This window comes from Mchenga conophoros, linkage group LG5 (assembly GCF_057382185.1).
Source record: "Mchenga conophoros isolate Kocher_MC1m ecotype Shallow Benthic linkage group LG5, M_conophoros_male_GT1.1, whole genome shotgun sequence".
Classification (NCBI taxonomy): Eukaryota; Metazoa; Chordata; class Actinopteri; order Cichliformes; family Cichlidae; genus Mchenga; species Mchenga conophoros.
The window spans coordinates 7,942,513-7,965,594 of NC_140530.1; the positions used below are offsets into that span (position 1 = coordinate 7,942,513).

The window sequence follows — 23,082 nt, forward strand, 5'->3', positions numbered from 1 at the left end:
TGTTTGACACAAACCTCTCCAAAATTACAACTATTTGTGTAATTTTGCCATTACAAAGGAGCACAGAAGAACTCTGTTTTGCCACCCCTGCTGTGATTCAATATAGACAGCACAAAGTTTTAAAACATAGTCAGAAAAAGTGAGACAAAACCACTAAAAAAACCAAAACAGGCACAGGAAACTGTTTGAGTAGGCCACGCTCTCATTAATCTCAGATTTTCTACCTTCCAGCTCTGTCTCCTGTCTCCACCTACAGAAAAGAGGTCTTTTATCTCCATACATCATATAGAGGGTTGTCAGGATGTGTCTTGGGTACATCAGTGGTATAAGGCTGTGCCTCATCCTAGAGAAATTTTTTTTTGCATATTAATATGCTCTCTTATAAAACCACCAAGACATGTGTCTATTAAGCCAATGCATTTATTTGTGGTGATGCTTTCCTCAAAAAGTTTTACACCAGCCTTAATTTGCAAGCGCAAAACATTTAGCATGACGACATATAAAAGTGCAGTTCAGCAACACAACTAAACAAACAGCAGCTTTCACTGGTGAACACCGTGGGAACACCACAACAATCAACCAAACAGTAAAGGGTGTGTGTTAAGGTCACTTTAAAGAACAACAGACAACTGCAGCGTTGTGTTCCTGCATCATAAACGGCTATAACGGATGAAGAACCACAGCTGCAGGAGAGACAGTGTACAAATGTAGGGCTGTGCAAAAGAGTCACATGCTGGGTCATCTCTGTGGATTAGAAGCCCTTCGGTTACGATCAGTTGTTTTTTCCCAAGTCTAAAAATTGTTTGGATCTAAAAAGTACATTTACTAACATTTGCTTATTGTGAAGGTAAAAAAATAGCTTCAGTGAAAATATATTTTCTGTTGAAAATTTGTTGGTCATTAAATGCACAACTGTGGTTGTTTGTGGCACACAGTCTCTTTTTTTTCAGTTAAGCATTCAGGCACGTGGTAATGTTCTGATATGAATTACAGAACGATGGATGAAAACTGAAAAAAGGCCATTGTTGTTATTTCTAGTGGTAAATGGGACCAGTTGTTGTGTTCCAGTGTGATTAAATCCAGACACAGTGATGTAGAAGTGTGTCCTGTAGGTTTATCATCACAGTAAGAATCCAGTTTTGCTTGCAACTTGTTATGACCTGATACCTGCCCTGGACCCTCTCAAGTCACATTTTCGGGGTATGACCAAGCAGTGTTATATAACGTGTTAGGAGTTAGCTGAGTAGATAAAGGCTTTGGAACTGTATTACCGGTTTATTTGATACAATATTTCCTCCATTGTCCCATTAATACTTGGTAGTTTGGTCTGAGACTGTGCCTTAGGCAGCAGACAACGACAATTTAGACATATCAGACCAATCACTCAAAAGGAGACTCAAAGAATGTAAAATATACGGAAAAAGACAAATCCAGGACACACACTGCATCCTGTACATACTGAATGGCAGAATGAACATGTCAGATTTCTAAATGTAGAAATCAGAAGGTCTTTTAAACATGCACAAGTGATTAAAAGAAAAAAAGAAGGCCGCAACTCAATGGATAAACTAGTATTTCATCCATGTAGTAGAAAAGCAACATTTATATTGGATGTTTAGGCATTTTAATATCAACCTGTCACAAAAACACATACCATTATGTTTGACAGGTATAAACAGTACTTTGTGCAACAAAGTGATTTCCAAGGAGCTACCAGCCACAACCTTGTAATATCTCGGCATGTTGTCCAGTGTGTCCTTTAAAAGTTTGATGAAACTAGATAAGTAGCTGCCCTAAAAATCATCTACAGTAGAAGACATAAAATAATGATGACATATATGGTCCTTCAGTTGATCTACTATTCACTAAAGCCTGATTGGAAGGGTGGCTGTCAAGAAGCCATTAAGTAAGAGAAACATGAAGAAAAAAGCTGAAGTACACCAGATTACACAGCAGGTTTTATGGACCAAATTCTCATCAATATGTTTGCAAGGATCAGGAGAGAGGTACAACAGTGAGCATTTCAACATTGCAAGTGGCCAATCACATTGTTGTGACGTTATTCTTTTGGCTGCCAAGCCATTCGTGCATTTATGAAATTCCAATGTTGCAAGGACAATATCAATTCTGCTTACCGTTTATTAAAGGGTTAGAGTTAGGGTTAGGGTCAGGGTCCGTTGATCGGCGGACAGAGGCGGTTTCTCGCAGCTTAAGTACAGTTTTTTGTTTTACCGCAGTTTTTTCTGAAGTTGCAAAAGTATGACGTTCTGATTGGTCACTTGCAATGTTGATCCTGGAACAACATTTAGTATGATGATCTGGGAACAACACCAAAACATGGTGGAGATTCAGCCATGGTTAAGGACTCGGTCAGTGGTGCTGGGAATCTCGACAAAATTGACGAACATGTCACAAACACAGAAAAGTACCGTCAGGCTTTGACTGAAAAACACAAATAGAGCTACAGACTGGAATTCTCTGAAGCCTGATCGCAACATTAAGAAAACAAAAAAAGTTGTGTAATATCATTCATGAATCCTGATGAACAATTCCTGAAGACTAACTAAAGAAATGACAAGCTTGCCTGAAAGAGTTGAGGCTGCGTTGAAGGATAAATGTTGTCATACCAAATGTTAACTTTCCAGATTGTAAGAATTGTACAAACTTTTTTCCCCCTTATATTCTGTATTTCCATAAATGCACTTTTCTATAAATGAATGCACCTATTTCACATTTTACTAGCAAGATATAAAGAAGTTAGTGGTGGAGCAAGCCTATTGCACAAGCCTGTACTTCTCACTTTCGGTATGCTTGAAAGGAATTCGAGTATTTCTCCTTACTCATTTGTAGGTCTTTTTTAATTTGTTTGCTTTTTGATAGTGATTATCGTGATGTGCATCTTTGTGGAGTGCTTCAAAAGTTCTGTTGCAGTTCACAGAGCATACTCGTACTCACAGAGCTGTCGTTACTCTCAGTAACTTAGTTTTCCTCCAGTTTATTAAAGGCTGTTGTTACAGTATCAGCATGCAGGTTTGGCTCTCTCCACTCTTTTCAGCTCGACCTGATAAAGCACCCCAGCAGCTAAAGATAACACTACTGAGCGCTTCACAAACTTGCCCCTGCCTATTGTTGCTGTAATCTATTCTTGATACCAAGGAAAAGGAAGTTGATAAATGATCTGGCTACACAGAGCGTACTGAGCTGTGATTAACAAAGGCTCTGGTTAGGCTTGCAGAGATTAACCAGTGCTTGTCATATTACAAATGTGACTCTCTGTCTTTTGCTCTAAATTCAAAGCATCTAACAAGCAAAAGCAATAATGGAGGAAGGAAATGGAAAAAGGTTGACAGATTGTTTTTTTTAATCCATCCATTTCTTCCCTGAGCCAAAATGGCAACTGTATTAGCAAATACAGGACTGCTACCAGTATCTACTCTAAGATTCCTGTCACCATTACTGCTACCACTCCTCCTGTTACTAATACTGTGGGTGCTACGAATTAAAAAGTAATTATAATTTGCATATATCAATCGTTTGGTAATGCTGATATTCCCTGACTCCCTGCCATAATTTGCAGTTGGGCTCTATAACCACTCAAGCATCAGATTTCATAGATGTAATGTACTGCAGCTGCTTTTGATAAAGGGAAATGACTGATGATGCTTTGGGGAATTAGAGGAGGAGACAATCAATGTATTCAGTCAGTAACAAATGACCAGAAAATTGAAAGATTTTCACCCCTCATGGAGTTAACAGCGTATTAAAATTCAAAGTGTTTGTAACAACGTGACACGCTGGTGTTTGTTTATAATAGTAAGCCTGCACCAGCACCTTTTCGCAAATACACAGTAGTAATTATAAACAGCATTAGCAACCTGCAGCTAGAAATCTGCAAGCAAATGAATGATACATTTGTTTTGGATTGGACTCTGTCCACTCAGAGTACCACTCAGTTATTATTGTGGCTGTATGAGTGCAGCAGGGGCACAGATCTTTAAATCTTCTTCCCCTCACCACACTGGTTTCCACTCCAAAGTTTGGCGATGTAGAGAGCAGTCCAAAATCAGTCTACTGCAAATGCTTGTTCCAAAAGGCAACTGATGTCTTTGTGCAGGCAGTGCAGAATCCTACCTTGGATTAAATTAGCTTTGGGAGGAGATAACATGTTTGGTTAATGTACTGCACTGGTCCCAGGAGATCCATCGTCCAGTGATATCAGGGCGGAGAGCCAAACAGAACCAGAGGTGATCAAAGGAGCAGCTCTGCTCCAATACAGGTCTATCTACAACTCAGTTTGTAACACCTGTCGAGAAGGCAGCTACATTTATTAGGCGCTCATGTGTTGTGGCACGCAATAGGCGGATGCTGCTTTTGTGACAATCCCGACACAGCTAGAGCAGAAATATAAGCTATTTGAAGTCAAACAGGATACACAAGCTTTTATGAAAAGTCTTCTCATGCTTGCATGCTGTGCAAATAGCACAAAGCATTGAGAGTTTTGACCTCTTCTGAAAACACAGACTGTACTGTCACCGACTACAGTGCAGCATCATGAAAGGAAGGCTGTTGATTCCATAAATGTGTAAAGCTCTTAGAGATGACTAATATTTTACTTATATCTTTAGAGGTAGCTTTAAAGATCTTAAATAGCTTATTTAGTTACAATATATCTAAAATGCAAATTAATTCAACAAAATAGTACAAAATTAATGAAGCTATTTAATATTTAAGTTGAAGCATCACCCAAATTTTACTTAATAATGCACAGACCAACTGCAATTCATTTGTTTTATTTTAGATTTTAAATGGATTTTATTTAAAATGGGATCATGTACAATATTAATATAAATGTTATCATTTTATGCATTTTACCAGAGGTAGCGTAAAGCACCCATTAACACCTAACAGGAAAACAATAAATAACTAAACATTGTGACTCTTTCAGCTAATATTTCAATTTTTACTTAATGATATCAGACTGGGAAATTTATTGAGTTGAAGCTTTCATAGAGAATGTGGTTGCCCAAAGGCAGAATGACAAAAACAGACAGCACGTCAGATTTATTTACATTAATAAATCAGTTTTTTAAAAATATATTCACATATGTTTTTCATATTTCTTGAAAATAAGCAGTTTCCTATATTAGTGCTTGACCACCAAAGGAGACACATTTATTTAGACATTTTTAAGTTATTGCAGCCCAGATTCTTTCCTGCACTCAGCCACAAAACACGAAGGAAAACATACAAGGATGTGTTTGAATGAAAACCAGTAAACGAGCAAGAACGAAGAAGAGTAAAGCCGCCACAATGTCAGGATGTATGACGCATTCACTGAAATTGTTTTAATCAAAAAGCAGAAGGTTTGCAGTTCATTAAAGGAGGAATAAAGGCACATGAGGTTTTTGACAAATGAGTGCCAAAATAGGGCCATATGAGTGAACAGGAATAGTAATGTGCTTGCTCAGAGGATGCTGGTTTACACTGATAATTGTCATTTACTTTTCATTTCTGTTTTAGAGCTTTTAACCATCGGATGTGGTATTTCTTTACACCGGCTGTTTTTTGTCATTGCTTTGAAAGATTTGCTCAGCTCGAATGATTTGAAGTAGAGTTAAAATTGAAGAAAAGTGTTTTAGTATTGGGTCTGAGTGTCTTTATGGTAATGTTATGGTATGACAGGATAATATAAAGTGTAAATTAATAAAGTGAACAGCTGTGCACACAGACCACAGCAGGACGCTCTCGGTTAGATCACCGTACTGTACGTCAGCAGGACGAACAGTTCTGTGTGATTCCCTGTTTCTTTTTTCCTGTAAACGAACTTTGGCAAAAATGAAAATAAATAAATAAACACACAAAACATTTACAACTCACAGACATGGCTTAACAGTAGGTCATAGAGGTTCTTGTAGAGTAATCATAAAATGGGCACCAGCAACTTTGTTGTGGAAATAATGTACATATGCCACAGGCTTGATGAGTCCTAATTTTTACAGAGTACTTGCTTGATGTGGTTCTGTGAAGTCTGGGTGCAGGTCTGGTGGTGATGAAGCTAAACCGTGACAGCGCTACAAAGCAGCTCGCTGCTGTGTATTCACATCACTGCTGGTGTGGGTGGTAAATTCGGACAGTTTGGAACTGACCAAGTACTCGCTTGCTATTGAGAAATCATCTAGGAGAAAACGAAACATTTATTTTAAGAAGTGTGAAATAAAATATATAAAATGTCTAAAACTATTATTTTATTTTATTTTTTCATTATCACTCAGGATAACCTCTGGACATATTATCGGACAAATCATCAACATTAGAAAAAACAAAAAACCTAAAAAACCCTCATCAAAATATGTGAAAGGTTCTCTGAAAGAACGACATAAAAACCTTCCACTTACATTAAAATCACACTGTTACTCCTTACTAAACACAGCAACGTTGCCTACAACACATTTTCTAATATGATCTAAATCCAATCTCACTGAATGTATAGCTCCAATAAAACATGGAAATTATGGATCTTAGTAACATTTGTGCTTTAATATATCATAGCTTTCATAGTATTTCATACAAGATATTAAGCAGGGTTATAAAAGAATTAATACTCATATACTAATGGATGCTAAAAATATATATTAATACTAAATTTGCAGCTGTACTGATACCAACAGTACGATCTCCACCTCCTCCAGCTGACACAGATCCTCACACAGCACCTCTGCAGACAGGCCATCACACAGCCCCTCCCCTCACTAGCAGCCGAACAAACTTGGTGAAACATTTTAAAGACTCACACTCCGTCTTCATGAAGAATTCTAAGAGGTCAGTAACACTTCTGTTTCAATAACATTAAAATATAAAACACTATTAGTATTTACCCTCATTAGTCATCCGTTCTCCTTAAACGTAGCAGCTAGCAGCTATGGCTAACAATAAAACAATAACATTACTGAAGCTAGGCAGCAAAGGTAACCAGTCCTGCCCATCTGTAATGTTTATAGGCAGTGTTCATCTTTTCAGGATAACATAATTTTTTGTTTCTAAAAAAGTAAACTAGACATAAAAAGTGCCAGCAGCTACAAAGGGTGCCAAGCCTCGAGAAGCATGGAGAGTAAATAGAGCTGTAATAGAATACATTTGAACAGACCTGTAAAAAAAAGCGCAAAAAAGCCTCACGCTGCCTGTGGTATCAAAAGTAGCACTGAATATAGTGCCAACTCTAATCTGTACAGTGCAGCAAAAGCTAAAAAACAATGTGACTGGTTACGGCGAAAGATATATCTAAAATCATGTCTCAAAGAATTTAGAGAGAATATGAATACGTCAAAATATTCTTTTTCTTACTTACTTTCTTTCTTTGTCTTTCTTCCCCCTTAATGTCCTTGGTATATATAAATGACGCAGCTGATAGCACTTTGATACAGTGACTAAATAATCTAATTTATCTGAATCACAGACATCTGGTCTGATAAACAAACAGTGCTTTTCTGGAATGCCTAATTATTTCATTTGAGAGGTAGATGAGATTTTGAATACCTGCACTTTGCAGCATCTGCAGTTCTCTCCAAATTTAGCTGCTCCAAACGAAAATGACATTTTGTTTTTCTTAGAAGTGCGAGTGCTCATTAGGACACTGTTTCCTCTTACAAGTTTGGAAAATTACTTAAGAAACTTAAATTAATGAAAGTGATGATAATGAATTAAGATGACACGTCACAGTTTCATTATTTAACAATTGGAAAACATCCACTGACCAACTTCAACTTATATCTATGTAATAGTTGGCACATTAACATTATGTTCAGTATCTGTTTTGTTGCAAGAAATTGAAATACTTCTCTGTGCGTGCGGGTGAAAGAGTGTTGTTATGAAACCCTGACTGATTAGGTTAATTCAGAAACATTTATATTCATGTCAAACCAAACAAACAATGGATTCTGGCACCAAAATGTTTTTCTTTGTAAGCATTCTTCAGTAGCTTTTTGGCACCATTATGTTTCCAGGATCTTCAGCTTACAATACAAAGAGCCTTTACATGACTGTGTTGTAATTTGTCGCTACATAATTAACATTTAACTGAATAACACAAGCAGGGTGTCCTTGGGTTTGTATTTGGAGTAAGTTGTATTATCTTACTAGCAGACACACAATACATATTTATATTTTCTGTTAGTATTGTATGTTATAGCAGTGGTCCCCAACCTTTTTTGCACCACGGACCAGTTTATGTCGGACCGGCCTTTAAGGTGTCGCAGATAAATACAACAAAATAAAATCAGTACTGGTGCAAAGAAAAAAAAAAGATTTATTCATGGAAACCGAGTTAACGATAAAAACGCAAAAAATAAAAAATAACCATAAAAACCCTGAAAACCATAAATTTCACACCCGAGCCTCAACTCTTGCGGCCTGGTACTAAACGACTCATGGACCGGTACCGGTCCGTGGCCCGGGGGTTGGGGACCACTGTGTTATAGTATGTATACAGTATGTGACCACTAAAAAATCTCAATGTGAAATATATGAAAGGCACAACTAATAAGTGCACCTGTATGAGAATCATTAAGCTGTTCCAACTGTGCAACATGGTATTGAAAAGACATTGAAAAAAGGATGACTTCACCAGACGTATAAACAGCATCGATATTTGGTTAACCTTCCTGCCTTCTTGGGACCTTTTTGTGCCACTGCTATGTGTTAAATGGCTGCCATTTCCACTGTGTTCAGTGGAATATAACCAAACTTGCCACAGGATAGTTTTTACCTGTCAATGTTAATATTCCAGTGTGAATTCCTTAAATCAGCCTAAAATGGCTGAGCAGCAGAAATCCCCACACCCATCACCCTGGGGACCATTTTCTGCCCATTGACTTCCATTATAAACGCTATTTTTCAACCCCAAATTATCATCATATGATTTTATTTTTTCTTCTTTTCTTGGATGTCAATGAAGACTCAGGGCCTTGAAGTTTTAATTTTTAAATTGCAAAAAAAATGCAAAAAAAATAATGGCAGGTCAAAATGTATGTTGGTGCCAATCTTTGGTCCATCTAAAGGCCTACTTATAATGACAATCACATATTACTTCAACTGGTTTTTTGTGGAAATATTTAGTTTCGTTTTTTGGTTTTTGGGGCTTATAACACAGGGCGCTCATGTAATAACACTGGGATTTGAAGGGTTAAAACAACGAAAATATAATTAAAACTTTACATGAATATTTCAGGGAGAAGTAGTTTTACAAGGTTGGCTAATTTAAAGTGGAATAAAATATGGATATATGGTCTTTTTATGGCGTGGCTGAGAATGGTCCCTAGGGTGATGGGTGTGAGTTTTTTAAAGGATGGCAGGAGGGTTAATAAGTAGAAGGTGAAAAGCCATCATCTTGAGTGCTTGAGAAGATGTCTAAAGCGTCCTTTGTGTCTAATTTTAAGGTTAAGAAGAGAAAAGACACAGTTCTTCCCAAACATCTCATAAGTATTCAGCCGTCTGGTAACCATTCATAACCAAAAACTGTCACACAAAGGCTTGGCTTTACTTTGGAACCACATTCAAACATATTCTAGCCTTGATGGTTGGGCATCATTTAGACATCTTTTAGAGCTCTAATCAAAAGAAAACTTCTCAATGGATTAACAGAAATTAGTAAATGGTTGAAATAAGGCTGAATTCAAGCCTTTGTTACATCCTTAAAAGAAGCTTTTTCACTTTTAACTTTTTGGCCATAACAGGACGTGTTTTTAAAGGCCCGAACAGATTTAGCCTAGAAAACAGTGTCCATTGATGTCTGGTGCTTGGAAGGTTTTAATCAAACGTAACAATGTTATCACTATATCTTAATATATTTTAAATATATTTATACTTCTTCTCTTATTCTCAGTGAGTTCGCATTGTCCAAATGGGGGGACATAACCCTCCACACTTTTGCTCCTGGTTTCAAACTAGTTTCCCAGCATTGAACTAGAATAAGAGTGAAAATCCACCAAAATTATGAAATACTTTAAGCAATTTCCTGTTACACTTTCTGAAGTTTAAATTCAGTAGCAGGTTAGATGATAGTTAAAACTGACTAGAAATGATAAGACTGATGTTTAGTCTCCAAAATGGACACGCAGCAAACACACAAAGGACTTTCTGATAAACTCCAGCTGTATCCATCTCCATCTGGTATCAAACTCCATCCAAAGTTTGTTATAGAGTCTGTTAAACCATCTTAAGTGTTGAGCTCAAGTTCAGACCCATTCAAGGTTAATCCAGAGCTCCAAATTCTGCAACGGTGCTCAACAACAGCACGGCTCATAATAATAAAACTCAGCTTTGTGTCAGCTTTGTGTCAGATTTGTACGCTTCATCTCAAACCTTCAGACTGTTTGAATATACACAACAGATGTTTACCTATTTAGTGAAAATGTCGAAGTTTGATGCCAGAATTTCCAAACCAAGCTGTGGATTTCAGAATTTCACTGTGTTCTGTGCTACTGTTTTTTTTTAAAATAAGAAATAAATAAATAAAAGATCATTTTAAATAAATGAGAAGTTCCAAGCTAAGACACCTTACTCACAGTGAATAACAGAGCCTTGATATTTTTCTCTCATTAAGAACTTTTATCCCATTTTTATCTCAAAAAGCTGTTATTCTTTTGATTTAATCAAGAGATGCTGAGATGTTGCAGAGTGTGATGGTTTATAATGGAGATTATAAACAATTCTAATGGCTTATTTGTCTTATATGGCATTTTATGTAAATTATATGAATTTATGTTACTGTGTATAACTGCTATTTGAAAGATCTTGTGTAACTCAAACCGTGGTATAATAACACATGAAAATGCACTTTTTCACAGGGGAGAGATTGAGCTAAGAGACCAGGTTTCCTTGCATAAATTTTAAAGGGATGTTAAAAAAATATATGAGAATGTTTACAAAAACGCTACATGTAAGTCCTGCAGTTTAAGATATGCCACTTGTTTTCTGTCAGTGTGTTTCTGTCCACAAAGCTGTGAAAAAAAATCAATCGATCGATAAAAAGGGACACATTGTTTCGGGTATATTTGTTGCATTCTTTTGAGTCGTACCAGCCGCTCTATTCAATCCTTTAATGTCGATTCAAACAAAATAACAACACCCCGTGGGGAGCACAGTTCTTATCAAGCGCTTATACTAAATCAGCGAGCACCGCTGTCTCTCACACAACAGCCACACCCAGAGGAGCACAATATTACCTCTGAGAATGTGCTTGTGCGGCTCTTTACTGAAAAGCACACACACGTTCAAACGAGGTGTAGCATCAAGAAGAATCGCAAATCTGGCCTCATCCCAAGAATACTTGGAAAGGAAATGTTTGCGGGCCTTATATAAGTATGTTTAATAATGCAACATTCCCAGCGCTCAGATCTCCCCCACCCCCCCACCGAAGTTGGTTGCTGTGTGGCGTTGCTCTTATTAAGCACTCAATTAAAGCCATTCCCAAGGAGAGGCAGTGCGCAACAATGTTTGAACTAGGAAACATTGCTGGCGCAGACAGTCTGTGAAGAGTCACCCCAGAGGAGTGCGGTGCCTTGAAACCGGAGGCCTTGAAGTGACAGATCATCATAAAGCATAGCCAAACCAGGGAAATTATTCTAATATGATTGGATTACAAATAGGGCATTTTACAGAACCAATGAGACCGAATAAATAGAGCTGGAGCATAAGCTGTGTCACTTAGCCTTCTTTCAAGATTTTGTAAAATGAAAGTGAACACAGAGACGGGATGCCTAACGTTAATGAAGAGCTCTGCTATATAGTCAATTGTACTTAGTCCTGACAATGCACAGAAGTGTGCGCGCAGTTGTACAAAGGGGACGTATTTTGTTGTGTAAATCAGACTTATTCATGAACTTGCTTTGGCTAAATTATGCAACAATTTTTTATCAGCAGCAGATGGATGATTTTATATGTAAGTCCACGCAGATGAAAGATTTGTTTCAATGAAACCAGCTTGTGGTGTGCAGGAAAACATCAAACTGAAGGCAACTCATTTGGAGACGCTGCTTTTGAGGTGCCTTTTTGTTTTGGCAGTAATTGTATTTTTCAGCAGCTGTTCCAAACAGCGAGAACAAAATGCACAAAACTGTATGCTAGCCTCACTGTGAGGTCCTTGCATCGCTTTCCCTTTCATTCTGTGCTGACTCCATAAAGCGCTTTCACTTTCATACACTGAAAACAGAATTCATCTTTTCAGTATCTGCCCGATGGTGCGCTGACATTCCTGGAATACAGCCTAATCACAACTATCGTACCTTTTTAAGAGTTTGGCTGAGGAATAAACATGTAATTTTCCAGGATGCTGCTTGGCAGGCGAGATTTTTTATTATTATTTTTCCCCAACACTCGCAGCACCTTTGTCAAACAACTCTATTATTCCAAACAAGTAATGCATGGCATACATAAAACCGCACCACACTCTGGTAAAGTAGTATCAGGGGCCTGCAGCTTCCTCATCCATTATGGTGCTGTGGAAAAAAATCTCACGGTGCTGTTTGCTTTGAAAATCCAGCAGAGTGAAGCTGAAAAGCAGCCATGCTAAACAACTGACACCAGGCGTGTTTTTATTTACTGTTTGTTACTGAGCATACGTGTGATCAGCGGGGTGGGTGCAAATAGCTATGACAAATATTACAGCGTGTATTAGAAAGCTTATAAAAAGGGACAAGAGAGATCAAACGGCAGATACTAAACAGCCGTGATTCTCAATATGGAAACGTCAGGACCCCGTAAGGTTTACAGCTTCAGCTGACAATTAGGAAATATATTAAAATCTACTCTATGAAATGTAAGAAAGAAGTGAAACAGAAGCAAATTTTTCTCATTGCAAAAAAAAATTGTATCATTCAGAATTTCCGACTTCTTAGATTTCTTTTCTTATATTCAGTAAATTGATTATATTTTCACGTTGGATTGTTGGGAGAACAAAACAACTAAAAATATCCGATTCAGCCTGAAAATGCGACGGTTTTTTTTCCTTCCTTTTGTCTGTTTTCATATTACTTCAAAAAAAAAAATGATTCAACACCTGCAATACAAACAAAAACATACAAACAAATTAAACTGACTTTGCAATAAATGAAAGTGTATACTCTCCACACTGGAGACGTGGAAACCTGAGAATTTTCTGCATTTTTACATATATATGGTAATAATTACCATTAGTTGTCATAGTTAAAGCTAAACTAAATAGTAAAACTAGATTTATTTTAGTGAACCAAAATAAAAAATAAAAACTGGACCTTGGAGAAAAAATTAACTTGGAAAACAGGCTAAAATAAAATAATAAAGAAAATATCTGAAGCCTTGGTATTTGTTAATTGAGTTAAATTAGTTATCAAAAACTGCCTGATGAGGGTTTGATGGATGTTTTTATTGCACTTGTAAATCAACTGCTTAAAAAAGGTTCTGTTAATGTTTTAATATCTGTACTGATTTTCCAACTTTTGCCTCTGACATTTGCCATAAATTAAATAATAAGTAATAATAATCAATACTTACTTACTTAACTTGTACAAACTAAACTAAAACTATAAAAACTAATCAGAAACGAGCAAACCAACTCTGGAAATTAACTGAAATGACAAATAATTAACAACAAAAATTCAAAATGAAACAAAAACTAAGAAGAACTTAAAAAAACTATAATAACAGTACAACTAACTCCCTCTTCTCTGTGTTTTAGCCCATCAAACACCTCGAAACATAAAGGAAGGCAAGCATCCCGTGGCCAGGAGAAGAAGTGGCTTGGAAAATACATCTGCAGAACTTCACGGTCATTAACAGCCATACGTCACTGCAGATTACACAGCAAACCGTAGGAGCGAGCAACAAGTCTCATTATGTGCAGCCTCACCAACTCCCACCCAGCTTCTGCCTCTCACAGAGACTACAGCTGTAATGTTTGGACTTTCAGGATGTCCTGTGACATATCTGCACACATTCAGACTCACGCATTCTCTTTATCTTCGGTTCCGTTCCTTCGGCTAGCTTTCCCGAAGAGGCATGAAATAAAAATGACCTTGATGACACATTTCTGCGATACTTTCCCGAGGAAACCATGCAATGAAATTTTTATGCCAGGCCTCTAAATGCACCTATCCCGGGGTATTTTTAATGTCACTTCTGCGCCTTGGCAGTTCTGACAGGCTTGTTGGTTTTCATGCCGCCGCCAACCATTAAAGTGCTGTTTTTTCTTTTTTCAGTGCGGGCCTGCATCTGGACCGCCTTGGCCGCATCAGGCAGGCAGGGAAATATCAGTCAAGCGCAGCAATTATCATTAACGTTTGTGTGTCATGAGCTGAAGCCAACGGGCTGCTAATTGTGCTTCAGTTTGCCTCTGTATAATTATGCGTCTTTGTATGAAAAGTTTTAGGCCATTTGGTAGTTAAATTACACGCACAATCTTTTTTAACACTCTTAAATATTTATGCTTGGATTCTCAGGAGGGTCTCTGTTCTCCGTTTTGAGGTTCCGAGGCGATACCGTGCAATGCTGTTCAAGAAATAAGACTGAGCTGAGGAATAATCCCCAGTCCTCAACCCTTTTGAAAGAGAAGTATTTCTCCTTTTTCTCGCTGCTGACCTTTAGAATAAGTTCAGCGCTTGTCAAGGTGGATGACAAGCCTGTGCAACAGATTACACACAGAGAGTCACTGGAGCTGCTCAGTCAGACATAAAAACCTAATGCTGAATGAACAATGTAGGTAGGCACGCCAGCGGATTGATGCTCGTGTGCAGCACATTGTCTTGCCCTGCCTGGTGTTAACATTATATTGACACATTTCCTCCTCCTGGTGCCTGCATTAATTTCAGGTTCTTTTTCTGAGGATGGAAAACTAACAGAATCCAGTTCAGTTATCATTTGGAAGAGCAGTTTCGGTTTGGCATGTCAGATGTGCTGAAAACGCACAGATGTCCACATCTATTAAACATATTAAACTGGGTTTATATGGCATTTACTGGCCATTGTAGACTCCAGGCCCTGCACAGGCTGCCCACATACAGCTTATGTAGTGACTGGCAGATGCACTGATTGAAACCATTAGAGATACAGTGACATAAAGGCTGATTCACTACATGATGAGACAACAAAGTGACCACATGACAGGGACTAGAATGAAAACATCTTTGTTCCTGGTCACTTCAGTGGAAATCCTCAAAAGGTGCGTAAATTAAAGTGGGTGTTCCCGCCCCCTAAAATACCTGTGGTATTCAAAGGTGATTCTAAGAAAACGTCTCCTTTTCCTTAATTTCGCTGTGTACAGGACTTAGACGGATTCCTGGGGGCCTCCGTAGGTGGTCAGCAGCAGCAACGGCAACGGAGGCGGCGGCGTAATCAGCCCCAAATCCGCAGGGATTATTGAAGGGCGGGTCAACACTGGAGGATTACTAAACATCTGCACCGATCAGAGAGACGCTCACACACACACGCGCGCAGATTACTTTCACTTCCACCATGATAGTCCCACAACAAAGTAGACAGGCAAATGAGATCAGCAGAGGGTGAAATTCAGAGAAGGCAATCCCGCCCCGCCGCATCCCGTAACACAGCGTCAGGGCTTTAATGTAATCTGGGAAAAGTTGGGATGCGGAGCGGGATCTGTTTGTTTCTGAGCTCCCACTCACAGCTCGGGAGCTCAGCAGCTGGGCTGCTGGAGGTTTAACTTGACAAATGCTGAAGTAACCAAGTAAAAAAGAACACACTACTACTTGTACTACTACTACAACTGCTCCCACTCTTATTAACCGCACACTTACCTTTCCTCGCAGAAGTGATATCTCCAATAATTCACGGCCGCAGATTAATCCGTATTTTGTCACTAAACAAAACTGTGCGTACACACATCACTGTCAAGTCTCGGCGACGCTCCCGGCCAAAAATAGATAGCCTCCCCGTCTGAGTTGTGCGCAAAAGACGCTGCTCCCTTCTTTTGTGTTATCACTGCGCTCTTCTCGTCTGTGCGGCACTACTGTGTCTCCATCCCTGCCTCCCTGCCCCTCTCTCTCTGTCTCCCTGTGTCTCTGAGTGTCAGTAGCACGAGTAGCTGACGGTGTGGCGTCTCGCGGGTTGCATATTGGAAAGTGGAAAGCCTCTGTGTGCTGCTCGCTCACTCCGATGCGTCAAGTCTCCCCTCCCTCCCTGCCTGTACTCGAACCGTGCTGGAGCGGAGCGGGACGCACGCACACGCGGCGGAGTGGAAAGCCAGAGAAGGAAGAGGAAAGAGAGAGAGACCGAGAGGGAGAGAGAGAGCGCTGTCTTGTCTGTCTCCCCTACCGACCAGCCTCCTCACTGCTTCGGCCATTCAAGTGGAACAGACACCGACCGTCCTCTTCCTCCTCCTCCCCTTACTACTACTACTTTTTTCCTCACCTTCTCCCGCTCTCTTCCTCCTGCTGGGATGTCTAAGGAGTCTGGCTAAATACATCAAAAAGGGATGTTTGTTAATCGCTTGTTATACTCTGGCAAACAGCCCGTGTAATATTTGTTAGAAGCAGTAAACCACGAAGTTTTTGTAACTTTCTTTAAAGTATTGTCTAAATGTTCATAAATGTTATTTTTTGGTGTGTGTTCGTGTGTGGTGGTCTCATTAAATCCTACATTTGCTGCAAGTGATGTCATTTGAGTCTGCAGGGTTGAGGGAAAACAATGGCACAGAGCTAATGGTGTAATGGCGTGAAAGAAGTGATCTTTTCAGACTTTATTGACGTTTTTTCAGGTTAAAGGTTACATTAGTGTTCATGTGTATGACCATGCAGTGACATTACTCATCCATGTTGCAACATTCAATAAATACAATAATTCAATAAATACATTCCCACATACACCTGAAAATGGAGATTTATTGCTTTTTGCATTATATATTTAAAATAAAAACCCAGAACATATTATTACATCTTCCCACAGTCTAGAGTCACTCAGGCTAGACTAACACTAACACACTGATCAACACTAAAACAATTTTGTCTTGAAACATGTGCATTTGACTGCTTTTATGGGAGGCCAGACTACTGAGCCTGCTTAGATTCTATCCGGGATGGTGTTTTAGTCTGAAAGAGCAGAAACACAGACTTGATGACGAAAGAAATGATAACATATTCCACCTCATTTGCTTCCTGATTCTGTCTTATCAATCACAAAAATGAAGCCAAGACTTCATAACCCATGTAGCATATTATTATTATTATGTATTATACTATCATGCTCTATTATGGACTTTAATCTGAACTATAGTCATGATCTTTTACACACAAATCTTCAGCATCTATCACTAGTAAGAGTTTTAGGACAATTTCTTGTGAAATGTTCACTTTATTAGGAACACTTGCTGTTCATTAGTTGAAACACAGCCGGACAACGATTTAGGTATTTATACATGTTCAAGAAAACCTGCTGAAATTCAAACTCTGAGTATTTCAGAAACTGCTTATCTACTGGGAATTTCTTGCACAAACATCTCTGGGGTTTGCAGAGACTGTTCTGAAAAGGAGAAAATATCCAGTGAACAGCAGTTATCTGGGTGAAAGTGTGCTGATGCCAGAGGTCAGGCCAGACTGCCTAGACTTGATAGGAAGCCAACGAAAGTATCCAGAAGAGCATCCCTGAACACACAGCGCACTATTCTTTGATGAGCTTATGTGAATTGTAGCTCCAGTTTCTTGTTCTTAGCTGACATGAGTGGCAATCAGTGTACTTTTTGCTGGTGCAGTCAGAGATGCTCTTCTGTATACCTTGACTCTATTGAGTGGTCATTTGAATAACTGCTGGCTTCAGTGAGAGGAAAGCTTGTTGCCCGCTGGAAAAGAGATAATAATAATAATAACTAATGGGGTATTAATGTATTTTCTCAATATAGGGAAATATAGGAGGGGAATATTTAAATCAAGCGCACAAACAGATTTACTAACATTCACAATAGGCACTTTATTGCTACCAACGCACGTCTCATTTTTGGCCTTGATATTGCAGCAGTTATTGCTGCATAGTGAAGGTACGGCATGAGATTTTAGAGAACTCGGAGATGACTTGGAACTTTCAACCTAAAGGAGCCACGCAATACCAGCGACAACAAAACTTCTTTCAACTCTTCAATTTTTGACTTCAGGTTCTTTTCAACATACTGTGGCTTCTGTGGCAGGAATTTCACAGCCTGCACAGTGGGGTTCAAAGTGAAATTGCTAAGGAACAGAGAAGAGTGAGGGCTGACAACATTGACTTTGGACAGCATCCTGAAAATAATCAGATCTTGGATGGAGATGAGACGTGCAAAGTCTTAATAGCAGCTAATTTTTTCATTTTGATGTTTTGAATTGGTTTGATAGTTTGAAAGTGTTGTTTGTTTTGGTTCCATTTATTTATGTTAATAAACTTTAAAAACACATTTTCTTAAACTTAAATCAAATTGTTAGAATTTCACTACCATGCACAGACCCAACAGTTTTCACTGTGATCTCAAGAACTATGCTTGAACACAACTGCTTTTAGTGGCAGACCTACACAAATTCATGCATTTGATGATACATTAGATATGGACACAAACACACACGACTCACAAAGTTGAATGGTGACATGGTGAGAGGTTGTCATGGCTACTGAACGGACCCACGCGCAGACAGTTCTTTCAAGGAAACAAAAGGGGATTTATTTACAATAGGGATCACCTTAGTGCAAAATATATGTACAGTGAGTTGGGAGGGGGTCCAGGGCTCCAGGGAGAGAAGGGGGGGGGGGGGGGGGAATCCACACACACGCTTCCTCTTCCACTCAGTCACTGCCACCGCTCCTCCGCACACACGCACTCCTCTTCAGCCGCACTCGCTCCAACACTCCACACACTGCCCCACTTGGACAGGTCCGGTGATTCGGTCCAGAATCCAGGTGGTTCGACGTTCCAGCGGTGAGCTGCTCTGTGCCACTGCCTTAAATAGCAGCTGGGGAAATCAGCCAGATCAGCCGCAGGTGGACACCATCCACAGGGGTGCGTGGGCCAAGAGTGAGAGCCCGTAATGAGCTCCACCCAGGCAGAGAGGAGGAGGAGAGACAAAAAACTAAAACTAACAACAACAAAACCTGTAGCCAGCGTGGGCCAACCAGAGAGACACGGGGACCGTGACAGAGGTGTTGGCAAAGGAAATGAGGGAAGTACACAATCGAGTCCGAGAGTACACAAGGAGCTTGAGGCCTGGTCACCACCATAGGTAGCTGACGGACAAGTGAGTGGAGATGGCCAGGACTCCACCTCAGCCGTTCACTCAGACCTTGACAGAAGAGGGAACCCGAGCATCTCAAGAATTACGAAGGGATGAAAGAGGTGCTCCAGAGGGTGTGGAAGGTGAAGGCAACAGTGGTCTCTGTGGTAATCGGAGCACTTAGGGCATTGCTATGGCATTCCATGTATGACCGCCTGCTGGCATCTTGCTCCTTGTTTTTATGTGTTGGGCTTTCTGAGGGGCATTTTGCCTGCTATGGCTCTGCTGATCTTGTGCTTAGAGCTTGCTCCTGTGCAGCCATGACCAGTGCCTATGTGCAGTCTGTCAGTCCAGCTTTGTCCAGCCATTGGTAGGGCAGATATCAGCCATAGCTTCTATCTGCCTGTGGACATGGTGACATGGACAGGGGTCTGTCTTCTTAGTGCTCTTTGTTTTCAGGTGTTTGCTGCCTGAGGCATTCACCTAGCACATGGTCATTTGTGGCCATCTTCTTTTGTGGACCTTCTTGCTGTGAAATATCAATGTGAAACACTGTGCTACCAAGCTACCTATAGGCTACAATTCCACATAAACACAAGTCCCTATCCTAATGAGGACGCACATATGATTTTTCTCTTTGTATTTATTTATAAAAAATAAGCTGACAACACAAAGCAAAGCTACTTTAAAAACATTAACAGGTAGAGACAGAGGCTGCAGCCTGACTGCTCAGCTGTTTGTTACCTGTTGAAGATCAGAGTGTGGCTTCAGGGCTGGGTTTGCATTTGCTGAGCATTAAAATCTGTCTGTATCCTTGTTTAGGTTGGCGTTAGCATGCTGTCTGTGCAGATGCTTGCAAAGAGCTACAGTTGTGTTAGCAGCATATGCAGTTGTTTCTGTCATGAATGCAATTTGCACATGAATAAGAATAAAAAATTATCAATATCCATGCTGCAGACTGTGCCACTAATTTCCTCCTCCAGCACATGAACTGAAGTCAGCTGACTGAAGTGCAAGTGGAACTGATAAGCAGGATCAATAGGCAAGCAGACCAGCAGTTCCAGAGAAATTAACTACTGGGAACCCATTCCCTTCACACACACACACACACACACACACACACGCACACGCACACACACACACAGTGTCTGTCATATATATGTATATCTATATATCTCTATATATAGCTAGCTTGGGATTACCACTGGGACCACTGTTACCTTTACCTTCCACATACTTTTGAGCGCTTCTCTGAGTCCTTGGCACTTCTCCAGCTTCTCGTGTTTCTTCTTCATGATGTTGCTGTCACATATATATATATATATATATATATATATATATATATATATATATATATATATATATATATATATATATATATATACACACATATATTATGACTGTACAAAGTATATAGAGGCTGATATAACCTCAATCTTAGGTGCCACAGGTACAATAAATCTGCAAAGTAATAACTTTAAACCACCCACTGATCCCATTACAGTGATTGAAGAACATGCAGGAAGTGCAGTTTTTTCACACATTCCCCCTGCCAATCAGTTATTACTCCCCCTCAAGAAATTCCTCCCCCATCATTTATGTTTTCCTCTGACAATTCACAGGAAAAAGGAAAAAAAAAAGCTTTCTTCAATTAAGCTGAATTGTCTTAAAATGATCAATATTTGCCACTGATATTGATAACCAGTGCAGGGAGTACGAGGTCAAGTGGTTCCATAACCCCTTCTGCATTCCCCATCTTAATCAATAAACTGGTTCTATGTACACCTGTAAATCTGGTGGTATTCACTATTTCTATTCTATACACACACAGAGTGTCACAAAGGTGCAGTGTGTGCCAACTGAACCACAGACATTTACATAATCACACAGCCTGTCAGAGCTAAAGAAGTGCAGTGTATCAGCAGGATATCTAAGTGTTGCTGAAGGAAAGTCTCACTGAGGTTTAGCTTAAGATGTGTCAAAAGCTTTAAAGGATGATACCCAGCATCTTTGACAGGTCGTCCCACACCGCATCATTTCTGCCTTAAATGTGGTTCAGAGTGAAGCTCTGACCATCCCTCAGCACAGAAATAATACAAGAGAAGTTGTTGTTTAAACTGGTCCCAAAATGCATCACAACACAGTCCATGCACAAAATTACAAATGCACATGAGCTAAAAAAAAAAAAAAAAGCAATAAAAAACCACACAAACCTCATCTGGCAGCTCCATGCTTATTTCAGAGGTGTGACTTTGTAGGGACGTTGTCTCACTGTGCCATAATTTATTCCCCAAGGAAAGCGCATTTATAACGATTTCTCCTTCCTCATTTACTAGGCCCGTAATAAATATATTTATGGCTCCCTGGGTTTTTAGGCACCACATAGTGCCACATCACATTCTGCTAACAGTTTGAGGTTTTAAAGATTGTGCATTTATCCGAGAAGATTTGCAAATGTACAAAAAATGAAAGCAATGCACGACATCCCAGGACTCTGCAGGGCACTGCAACAAAGACAAAAAACAAATTAAAAAACAAAAAACAACAGGTAACAAAATGGCTCACTGCACTTGCGGTTCTCACCACTCGTCCAGAAAAGTTGGTTATTTTCTGCCCTCCAGCTTCCCTGGTGCATAATGAGCTCATTACAGAGGTCAATCACCCATCTTCATCCACCCATCATGGGTTTAAGCATGCCGACATTTGCTAGCCAGCACAAGACACTGAGTGCAGTTAAACTGTTGGAAAAAGGTGTTTTATTTTGTTGGTCTTAAAACAAATTATTGGACAAACAAGGATTGGGGCAAGAGATCGGCAATATGAATACACTTTCACTGGAATCAGTCCTTTTTGAAACATTTCACTCAGGATCTGGATGTCATAAATAAAAGAAGCTACTTTCGGCTGCTCCCTCATTCACAAAGGCTCACCACAGTGGGTAGCTCCGCATGTTTCAGGGCAATTCATAACAGCTGTTATATTCTAGAAATATCTTAGTTTCCACAAAAGTGATAAAATGTGTGACCATTTATTGAATCACATGGCTACAGGCCAGTGAGGCTCTCTGCCCACAATTCTAAATCTCTGGAATTACAATTGTTTCCTAATAGGATTTAAAGTTCTGTTAGAAGGTCCAGTGGTGGCTGCATTAAAGGGGGAGTCTCCTGGCAGAGAAGATGTTTGATCACCAGCAATGAAACACAACACAAAACATAGAGTCAATGTGACTCAACTAACTTTGATTTAGTAAACAAGGAATAGATATTCATTCCATCTTTAATTATGATTGGGTGCCACATGTTACTAGGATATTTTGGTCTGAATATTTCAACAAGAATCACACAAGGCCTTTTCTCTGTCCATCCTCTTATCCTTATCGGGGGGGAGGGAAGCTTTGGGAAGAAACCAGAGTTCCTAGAGAGAACCCGTGCAAACGGCACAAAGAAAGGCCAAATGATGGGGTTGAACTCAGGATCATCGTGCTCTGAGGCAACAGTGTTAACCAGTGTGTTGACCAAGGGATAATCCCAATTTTCTAAATTGTGCCTCCTAGAGTCCTGCATCCTGCCTGTGACCCGGTATGCTGCACTGAGCAATCGTGTGGTTCCTAAAATGCATCTGAAGGTCAGCAGACAGAGGAGAGAGCTTGTTGGAGTTTTAATCACCTGCAATATATAAAAGAGACACAGCTGGAATACATAAACCATGGTGGGGAGATGACACATTAAATAACTTTTTGTTTACATGTTGTTTCACTTATTTGAGATGATTAAACTCCTTCCCTATTACTGCGTGTGTAATTTTAAAAAAAAAGGCTGATATTGCCGCACTGTGCTGTGTTCTGAATTGAATTAAGTGTCTCTAAATATGG

The 23,082-nt window shown here is 39.5% G+C and overlaps 1 protein-coding gene across 3 annotated transcripts in view; it reads right to left on the bottom strand.

Annotated features, from left to right (window-relative positions):
* Positions 1–16,180, bottom strand: part of cntn4 (contactin 4) — a 218,326-nt gene extending 202,146 nt beyond the window's left edge. For all 3 annotated transcript variants that reach the window (XR_014892415.1, XM_085273021.1, XM_085273020.1), the window contains exon 1: positions 15,783–16,180. The gene's annotated coding sequence lies outside the window, so the exon portion shown is untranslated. The remainder of the gene's footprint in view (positions 1–15,782) is intronic.
* Between the last annotated feature and the right edge of the window lie 6,902 nt (positions 16,181–23,082).